The following is a 9,596-nucleotide window of genomic DNA, read 5'->3' on the forward strand; positions in this document are numbered from 1 at the left end:
GACATCATCAACATATTTGACATTGTTTTTATAAACATAAAACACATCACCTCTTTCTTATCATTGGCTCTCTGATCTTTCTCTGTGGCTTTGACTTCGTTTTCATCATGTCATGGACATATAAATTTGGCAGCTTGTAGAGAGATAAATCAATTGCTATTAAACTGATATGAAGTGAAGGGATATGCATATATATATATACTAATCTAAAAACATTTGTACAAAAGTGAGAATGGCCAAGAAGATTTCCTTATTGATCTTCTGGTTTGTCCTCATAAGTATAATTGCTGGTGTTTCTTCGCAACAATGCATTAACGAGAAGGGGGTTTTTCAACCCGGGGGTACTTATGATATCAACCGTAATCACATCCTTATATCTCTTGCTTCTAACGTGAAAGATCACGGCGGCTTCTACTATTCCTCGATTGGCGAAGTTCCTGACCAAGTACACGCAATGGGGATGTGCATCAATGGGATTGAACCAACAGTTTGCTCGGATTGTATCACGGTCGCTGCTAAGCAGTTTTTACAAAATTGCCCCACTCATACCGAAGCGTTTATATGGGTGCCTTGTATAATAACCCTTTTCTTTGCACGTTATTCCAACATTTCGAAATTTTTGAGAAACTCTCTATCCATCCGCGTTACTCAGAGCACAATAGAGAAAGAATCAGGTCATACTTAGGACCGTTTGAGAGCAATTGGAAGGGACAAATAACAAAAATGATACATGAACCCCATGACAAGAGCGAATATTTTTCTAATGAGACTTTATACACATCAATGAAGTGCACTCCAGATCTATCTCCAGCCGGTTGTAGTAAATGTCTGGAACTGAGTGTTAGTGGTTATGATGAAGAAGACGGTTTCCGTGAGATGCAATCAGGTATTATTGCATATGCAAGCTGTTTTTTCTGGTGGGATATGTATCCCTTCATCGGAGCTTATAAATTGCCACCTCCACCAGGTAAATCCTCCGACTGAATAGATATGATTCTAAAAAGCTTGCAAAAAAAAGGTACCATTCTGCTAAGTGCTGACCAACATTTTGAGGAAGGTTTGAAACAAATTTAATCACTGGATGATGTATTTTTTTCTTTTTGTAAACAATCCTTTGTGGATTCTTATATGCCCAGCCGCCCAGGTAGCAAAAATAATATCTCAATGGGAGTCATGGTGGTCATTGTTGTTTCCACCGGAGTAGTCTTCTCTGTGCTATCTGTTGTAGTAGTAGCACTTGTTTGCAGAAAGAAGAATACTGATCCTCCAGGTGTGTTGATTCGTGTTTTACGCAGCCTTTTTGTTTTCTTTATAAACCATACATGCTTAATTAGAAAAACACCATGATAATGTGTCAAGGGACATATAAGTAGGAATACTTCACCCAGTGCCATTGTCAACAACTATCTGCAGTTTCTTTCTATGACTTTTTTGTTTCTTTCTAGTGGCTACATTTCTCCAGAGTATTTGATGCATGGCCAATTCTGATAAGAATAGGTTAGCAAAACTTAAGAAGAATAATGATTTTTAAAAGTATCTCTTTGTTCATAGATAACGGTGTACAAAAGCAAGAGTTTTATTATAAGGAGTCTCTCCCCTCCTACCTTACAATCCTTTGACTACTTTTCAGATACCTCTCCCCTAATTCATCTTTATTTATACTTATCTTAAACGACAATGCCATTAGGCCATGTGCAAATCTCCCCTTGACAGCTCACAAATCTCCCATAGTCTAGTCGATCCAGCCTTGTCCATCGGCCCGATCCATCGTTCAACGATGCGACCTTTATATTACAGTGCTCACTTCACTATCACTCTCACTCTCACTATCACTCGGACTGTGACTTAGACTAAGTACTGAAACTTCCCAATTCATCCAGAAACTTACATGCCTGCATCATCTACATGAGGCTAAGGATTCTGTTTCTTCAGTTCAAACGTCTGTTCACTACTTGTAGTCTCGAACTCTCCATTTCCATTCGGATCCCCTTAGTCTATTGGACTCATGGCCGGTGTCTGCATGTACCACAGATACCGCCCTGCTGTCATCCAAATATCGTCCTTCGATCGTACCGCAATCGGCACTGGATACTGTATTTCTATTGGCACTAGTACCGTACCGCTACCTTCACTGGTACCGTACCGCTATCGTCACTGCAACTATACCGCTATCGTCACTGGTACCGTACCGCTATCGTCCCTGGTACCGTACCGCTATCGACCCTGGTACTGTACCGCTATCGACCCTAGTACCGTACCGCTATCGACCCTTGTACCGTACCGCTATCAAACCTGGTATCGTACCGCTATCGACCCTGGTACTGTACCGCTATCGACCCTGGTACCGTACCGCTATCGACCCTGGTACCGTACCGCTATCGACCCTGGTACCGTACCACTATCGTCCCTGGTACTGTACCAAGCTCGGTCCACCGGAGCGGGTCGTTACATTAACCTCCACTCCTGAAACCTGAGTTTCTTCCTCGTGTCCTTTCCCAACGACCCACGAACGGTGTTCTTCCCTGAAAAGGCGCTTCTGTATGAGCTCCAAAACATCCACATTCCCCATTTGTTTTTCCATGGCGTCAAGTTTATCGAGTTGCTTTTTCATCTCCTTGACGTCGTTCTCCAACTCTGGAATTTTCTGGATATCTCTCTAAAGGTGTTCAACAGTTTTCTCTAACTCCTCCATCTTCTTTGGTGGCATGGTTTGAATTGTGGCCAGGAAGAACGCTCAGATACCAAATTGATAAGAATAGGTTAGCAAGACTTAAGAAGAACAATGATTTATAAAAGGTATATCTTTATTGATAGATAACGGTGTACAAAAACAAGGAGTTTCTCCCCTCCTACCTTACAATCTCTTGACTACTTTTCAGATACCTCTCTCCTAACCTTTCTTTCTTTATTTATACTACTTTCTAACTTTATCTTAAACGACAATGTCGTAAGGCCATGTGCAAATCTCCCCTTAACAGCTCACTAACCCACCGACTTATTCTTAACCATAGTAATGTTACTTAACCCCAATGACTTAACCTAATTACTCATGCTTCAGTCAAATACAATCCTTCCTGAAGCTTCTCGATCCTTCTTCTTTTACTAGTTCACTTCTCGGGCTTTGGCCTTTCTTTCTCCTTCGATACTAATAGAGGACTGGAGGATGTTGGGCCTCCTACATATCATATTCTCGATAAAGTCTGATGTCTATAGTTTTGGGGTCTATGTTCTTTGATAAGTACAAAGAACACAAACTCTTATTCCTTATCGTCGATCAATGTATAAACATAAGGAGATGGCTAACACATCATCTTTGTTAGCTCACTATCCACCATTCTCACGTAGGAAAAGCTTCTACATCAATCAACATGAAACTCTCTAGACATTGAAAGACTCTATTAATAAGTTTGTTGCAGATATTTTCAGAAGATATTTGCAATACTAAAATGTCTTCTCCATTTCAATCTTCCTTCTCACGTTGTAAAGGTATAGAGAACTAACACCACAATCTTCTGCTTGGAAAACGCCAAGCGAACGCTTTTACTCTTTATTCTTATTAAACTCTTAACTGGTTACAAGAATAAATCTAAGCACACTTCTCTTCTCTATCTAAACTCTCACCAGTATAGATCTAAGAGAACAACCCTACACTCACCTTCTTAGCTTTCTTTGATCAGCCTTGAAATTACAATCTCACGCCAAACGGTTTTTTCAAGTGTTGAAAAAACTACACTCATCACCCTAGATCTTTTATATTCGATCACCCTAAAAACCCTAAAAGATCTTCAAATCTTCAAGTAAGACAATTTCTTGTTTGCCACAATCCCACTTTCCTTAACCATCGCACAAGATATTCTCCAGATATCTTCTCTCCCGATTTTGCTTTATCTTCTTATACCATCCAACTCGGACTTGCCACGTAAGCTCACGCAACCATGTCAGCAACTCGGGCATCTGTGATCTGATGCAGCGTCCTGATTGGCACAACGACTTGTTCCTCACAGCGAGTTGTTGCAGAATCTCCATTTACAATCTCCCCCTTTTTGACTAAGTTTGATACTCAAGCATCTCTCTAGTTCAACCTAAAAAGACACTCCAACAAACACAAGCCAAAAACAACACAAGCAACAACTAGACAAACCAACAATCATTATCTAGCAGAAACAAACAATAGCTTGTTCAAACAGAACTATGATTAAGAACCGGAAATTCAGAGACCCCAATGCCCTGCAGCAGAAACCATGTTTTTAATAGCTCTCTAATCAGACTTAAGCAATTGACATATTCTCAAACATTAGCAATCTAAAGTCAACCAATTAATTCATTAAGTCTCCCCCATAAACAAGGATTCTCCCCCACAAGTACAGAGCTCCTCATCATTAGGTTATATCAAAACCAGAAACATTCTCCCCCAGCTTGAGTGATCAACTAAGTCAAAAACTGACATGTGTACTGAGTTATGGGAATCACTTACCTGCTAACAGGGCTAGAATCAACCCTGAGATCTGGTCACACAACTGTAAGTACCATTATCCTAGCACATATCGGTACCCAAAAGTGCCGACTAACCATGCAACCCATGCCGAAACCACTTGTTACTGCACACACTCAACCAACAACTTAGTGCAACACATCCCTTTCTAAGTAGGAAAAACGCAATCATGAAAGATTATGCAACTTAACATCGAGATCCTGTGTATACCTCATAGAGAATTGTTGAGAGACCCAGAAAGAGATCAAACCATGATATTTTAATTTTAAACACATGGAACATACCTGAAACCCTCTCCTTGTGAGATCATGTCACTTGCTTGTATCGGCACACACCTCATATACTACCACAACCTCTTGGATTTCCAAATATCATTAGTCGACAATGATGGCTAGACTTTCACACTATCATGCCTTTAGTCCTTTTGATGCCAACCAAACATGCATAGGCAGCTGGAAATTCTTTGGAGAGATCTAGAAGTACAATTCGTTCCCTTTTTTTTTTTTTTTTTTCTCCACTGCGTTGAAGCTTCACAGTGTTGGGGCTTAGAACTGTCACATTTTCGTGCTTCAAAGGTCTTGACACACAGTGATATCATTTGTCTTAATCAATCACTGACGTCAGCTTAAGCCTCTGAATGTAACACATGGCTTTGTCTCTCCTCAGCTCTTTGACCTCCTAATGACATGACAACGTTTTACTGGGACATGGACCAGCATGACAGGCAGCTATTTTCCATCCAGTCTTTAAGTACAAGACAACTGCTAACCTCCTATATATCCTAGGATTTCCATGGCCTGATTCGAAATGTGTCCCTAACAGTCAAGAACCAACACAACTCAACAAGAATTAGATTTCACAGATCCCAATGGACTTTCGCAGATTAGTGAATCTGGTAAAGCCCAAAGGTTTAGTAAACAAATCAGCCAGTTGAAATTCAGTACGAACATGATCAATCTCAATCAGTTTCGCCTCAACTAATTCCCTAATGAAGTGATGTCTAATATCTATGTGTTTAGTTCGCGAATGTTGAACATGATTTTTTGAGATTTTTATTGCACTTTGATTATCACAATGAATTAAGATAGAATCAGAAAAAATACCATAATCAGCAGCCATCTGCTTCATCCACATCAGTTGTGTGCAACAGCTACCCAAGGCTTTGTATTCCGCTTCAGCTGTTGATAGAGATACACTGTTTTGCTTCTTGCTGTGCCAAGATATGAGATTGTTTCCCATAAAGAAGCAACCACCACTTGTGCTTATGCGGTCATCCATAGAACCCGACCAATCGACATCACAATAGCCTGTTCGAATGGTGGTTTTGTCCTTGGTATAATAGATACCCAGTTCGATTGTGCCTTTGATGTACTTGATGATCTTCTTCACAGCCAGGAGATGTGACTTCTTAGGTCTGGCTTGATATTGAGCACACACACCAACCGCTAAGCAGATGTTCTGACGACTTGTTGTCAAATACAGAAGACTACCAATCATCCCTCGATACAGCTTCTCGTCTACGTCTTCTCCTACTTCATCCTTTGAGAGCTTTTCATTCACTCCCATAGGTATCTTAGCCTCCTTACTGGTTGTAAGGCCAAATCTTTCTATCAAGCCCCTCGCATATGTGCTTTGAGACACAAATATGCCATCAGCTGACTGTTGTACCTGCAAGCCCAAGAAATAAGTTAGTTCACCGCACATACTCATTTCAAACTCATCAGTCATATTCTGGATAAACTGATTGACGAGTTGTTGGCAAGTTGATCCAAAAACAATGTCATCGACATAAATCTGCACAAACATCAAGCCCTTGTCAAGACTAAGGACGAACATAGTCTTGTCCACACTTCCGCAAGCATAGCCTTGCTCCATAAGGAACGTTGTCAACCTCTCATACCAAGCTCTAGATGCATGTTTGAGTCCGTACAGAGCTTTCTTCAGTTTGTACACATGTTGCGGATGCTGTGGATCCTCAAACTCTTTAGGTTGCTCGACATAGACCTCCTCTTGAAGAACCCCATTAAGAAAGGCACTCTTGACATCCATCTGATGCAAAGTGAAATTTAATGCACATGCCATGCCAAACAGAAAATTTACTCTTTCAATATCTATATTAAGTTTGATGTTTATCCTAGGAAATATCAGAATAAAAAATCTTGCCACTGGTGCAAAGGTTTCATCAAAGTCTACTCCTTCTACCTGCGAGTTGCCTTGAGCAACAAGGCAAGCTTTATTTCTCACAATACATCCATTTTCATCACTCTTGTTCTTAAAGATCCATTCGGTACCCACAACATTGACATCCACCGGTCTGCTTGTGAGTTCCCACACATTACTGCAAGCAAACTGTTCAAGCTCATCTTGCATAGCTGCTATCCAAAACTCATTGGCTAGAGCTTCTTTGTGATTCTTTGGTTCGACTGAGGAAACAAAACATGCAAACTGTACGACTTCAGAGTCCTGAGGTAACTCTTCCTGTGCGATAACACTCAAACGACTGCTTTAACTTGCAATGGTCTCACCTTCTTCCATGGACAGATTCTCAAAATCCGATGCCAGATTGTCCATGTGTGTCCTTTTTACATTGCTAGTTCCTTCAAAAGTAACTTGGAGGATATCCCAAGCTTCTTTTGCAGCCACACAACCCTGGACACTATTGAATTGATCCAGCAGCAGGGAGTTGAAAATCACGGACAATGCTCGAGAGTTGTGCTTAGCCTCAGCCTTTTCTTCAGCAGTCCACTGCTTCCGAGGTTTAAGCATCGATTCACCCTTGTCATTTTTCACCATTGGTTCGGTCCAGCCATCTTCAACAGTAAACAGGTTCCATGTCGATACTTTGAATAGCCTGTTTCACTGACACCTTCCAATGCCCATAATGCTCTGGATCCAGTTTCAGAACTTTTGGTATCGCAACAAAAGCTTGTGGTTTCTCCATAACTCTTGTCACAAGATCTCACCTGTTGAAAAGGCAAAACAGACTTTTATCAGATGTCTGCTCCGATACCAATTGTAAAGATATAGAGAACTAACACCACAATCTTCTGCTTGGAAAACGCTAAGCAAACGATTTTACTCTTTATTCTTATTAAACTCTTAATTGGTTACAAGAATAAATCTAAGCACACTTCTCTTCTCTATCTAGACTCTCACCAGTATATATCTAAGAGAACAACCCAACACTCACCTTCTTAGCTTTCTTTGATCAGCCTTGAAGTTACAATCTCACGCCAAACGGTTTTTTCAAGTGTTGAAAAAACTACACTCAACACCCTAGATCTTTTATATTCGATCACCCTAAAAACCCTAAAAAGATGTTCAAATCTTCAAGTAAGGCGATTTCTTGTTTGCCACAATCCCACTTTCCTTAACCATCGCACAAGATATTCTCCAGATATCCTCTCTCCCGATTCTGCTTTATCTTCTTATACCATCCAACTCGGACTTGCCACGTCAGCTCACGCAACCATGTCAGCAACTCGGGCGTCTGTGATTTGATGCAGCTTCCTGATTGGCACAACACTCTGCTCGGCACAACGACTTGTTCCTCACAGCGAGTTATTGCAGAATCCACATTTACACACGTGTCTCCTCACTCGCACGTGTTTTGTTTTACCTCGCATAGATGCTCACGACCTTATCATTCTTGAGATTATTAGCAGAAAAAGAAGCAGTAACTTCCATGAAACTGATGAGTCTGGACAAAATTTGATCACACATATGAGCATAAAAGGACCTAAACTTTCATAAGATTTTACTTCTATAACCTTGTTAAGGTTTTGACATTCATTTGATTGATCGTTGTGGTAGGCTTGGAGGCATTGGATAAACGGATCACCACTAGAGCTCGTGGATTTGGCACTCGAAAAGAACTACCAGAGTAATGAAGTTATCAGATGCATCCATATCATGCTATGATGTGTTCAAAATTATCCAGAAGAGCATCCAAATTTATCGACTATAATCTTGCTGCTCACAAGTAACTCCATCACATTACCAGTGCCTGAGTCACCAGTATACGAGGAATGGAGATGTTTCTACCTCCAATCAAATATGTTCCTGGTTCTATTAATGATTCATTGATTAATGACTTAGTTCCTCATTAAAAGATGACATTTACTTCTATTAGAGGTGTTTCTTTAATTCCTTTGTTGTGTTTAGTTTTAAAGTATTAGTCGACACTTGGAGAGTGTCGGTTGACACCAGGTGACCAGTTTCATTCGGCACCCCCTAGTATCAGTCAGCACTATTACTCAGCATGCAACTGAATGCTAGTTGTTTTCCTGGTTTTATTTAAGATTGTTGTTTAATTCATGTGAAAATCCCATTGCTTGTGTGTATAGTCCAATAGATGGAAGGATTGTCTCACTAAGTATTTGGGATAATACTCATGCATCTTAATTGTTGTTTGTGGTGATGAAGAGGAGGACATTCTAGTAACTCGTTGATGTGTTCTCTAGCATATGTTAGGTAGCTAGAGCGGGTCATTAGAATGATGTTAGTTGATGGTTTATTGCTTCTTGATATTTATTGGATTGCTGGTTATTAGTTATTGAATTCATTAGTTTATTAGTTATTCATCTATTGAAATATTTGTTGATTAGTTGATGGTTAATAGTTGATATTTTACCCTTTTTGTATTGAACGATGTTAGGATGTTAGTGAGTATGATATTACTAGAGGGTTATTTAAAAAAAAAAAAAAATGAGTCAGATCGTTTTAATTTGGTATAACATTATCACTAGTAACTAGTTTTTTTTTTTTTTTTTTTTGTTGTTGTATGATATTGGAAATAAAGACAAAGAATATTTCTTTCATCAGTCGTAAAATATAATGGGAAATTGATTTAGAATAATTTTGTTAAACAAAAGCAAAAACCAATAATTTTTTTTTTATTCAAAGGGCTTGGTTACATTTTAATTAATTGACGTTGTTCTTATATCTTTTTGTAGGAACTGGTGGTGGACGACGACACCTGTGTATCATATCACATCCCGGATGGTACGGACTCATATGCTGATCGGATGGACATTTGCCATGACTATATCTAGTCCTCGGACTTTGATTATTTCGGTGAATTCGGTTTGGTTATTTTAGTTTT

The 9,596-nt window shown here is 39.7% G+C and overlaps 1 pseudogene; it reads left to right on the plus strand.

The window, feature by feature from the left end:
* The first annotated feature begins 232 nt into the window (after positions 1-232).
* On the plus strand, positions 233-984 carry LOC147948592 (putative cysteine-rich receptor-like protein kinase 33 pseudogene; annotated as a pseudogene).
* Positions 985-9,596: the final 8,612 nt, after the last annotated feature.

Source organism: Camelina sativa, chromosome 2 (assembly GCF_030686135.1).
Source record: "Camelina sativa cultivar CO46 ecotype springtype chromosome 2, ASM3068613v1".
Lineage (NCBI taxonomy): Eukaryota > Viridiplantae > Streptophyta > Magnoliopsida > Brassicales > Brassicaceae > Camelina > Camelina sativa.